Genomic DNA, 1,373 nt, shown 5'->3' with positions numbered 1-1,373 from the left:
TGACCAAACAATAGACAATCTTATAAAAGGCTGGATGAGAGTCAGAATAGCTGTCAACAGTAGAGAGGTCATCATCGTACTATTAATAATAATATTATCAAATGAGACGCCAATGTTTTCGCAATGTTGAATTACAATACAAAGATTTATGATTGCTGAACGTTATAAAAAGTTATTGCCGTAGATTTAAAACGAATACACGATGTTCTTGGGACATTTACTAATCAATCAACATGTTAGAAATACCTTTTATTAAAGAACAACAAACGCATGCTACTTTTAGTAAACTGTTTTTTTTTTTGCAAACGTTATAAATTCATTAAACAATTAAGAAAAAGTTTGAGCAAAAACAAATTAATTTTGAAGTTTATGTTGTCAAATTTATTTATTAATTTGACTAAATAAATTAAAAAAAATAATTTGAAGTTTTTTCATGCGTGCGATTGATTAGGCACATGTGTTCTTTTCCACCACCCAGACAAGTCCAGGTGGGCAACTCATCTCAAAGCACTGCTTCCATTGACTGCACTGCACAAATTTTCCAGCAATTTCATGTGGGAAATAAAACTTTTCTGTGTTGGAAATATTATAAATAGCTAAAATTAAATTTTCAAAAAAATTTTTTAATAAAATTTTTCAGAAACAAATAAATTAACAATTTGATCGACTACGTCTTGATTTGAGGCTCACACTCTAAGCTGTGTGGTTATCAAGTTAGACATGTTGATGAGGATTTTTAAATTGGGTAATTGAAAAACTATAAAATAAATCTAGCTCAAAATGTTTAACATAATTTAAAAATAATAAAACGATGTTGATAATGGTTTTAATGAAAAAGCTTCATTAAAATTCTTAATACATATTTTAAAGTAGTATGTGTATTAAAACGATAAGATAAATAAAAATGCGAGTTACTTTACTAGTAACTAGAAATCATTGAAGATGTTGAAAGTATAGTTAAAAAAGAAGATATACAAAAATTTTCTGAAAAATATATTGCCTAAAATAAGGAAAATTGTTATTATTTTCAATAATTTTTCTTTATTATCAACTTTTATTCATTTTTTTATATTCAAATCTTTTAGGCTGTATTATTCTCAAAGTTTATTTTTATTTGAAAAATAAAAAAAGAGGAAACGCAAAAAATATATTGCCTAAAATAAGGAAAATTGTTATTATTTTCAATAATTTTTCTTTATTATCAACTTTTATTCATTTTTTTATATTCAAATCTTTTAGGCTGTATTATTCTCAAAGTTTATTTTTATTTGAAAAATAAAAAAAGAGGAAACGCATTTTTACAAATCGTTTATTAAAAAAACACAGAGACAAACCTTTCTTGATGTTTTCTTCCGTACATGGATTTTTGTCTT

Source organism: Helobdella robusta (assembly GCF_000326865.2).
Source record: "Helobdella robusta unplaced genomic scaffold HELROscaffold_411, whole genome shotgun sequence".
Classification (NCBI taxonomy): Eukaryota; Metazoa; Annelida; class Clitellata; order Rhynchobdellida; family Glossiphoniidae; genus Helobdella; species Helobdella robusta.
The sequence above is the reverse complement of the archived record's forward strand: the minus strand, read 5'-3'. Positions refer to the sequence as shown.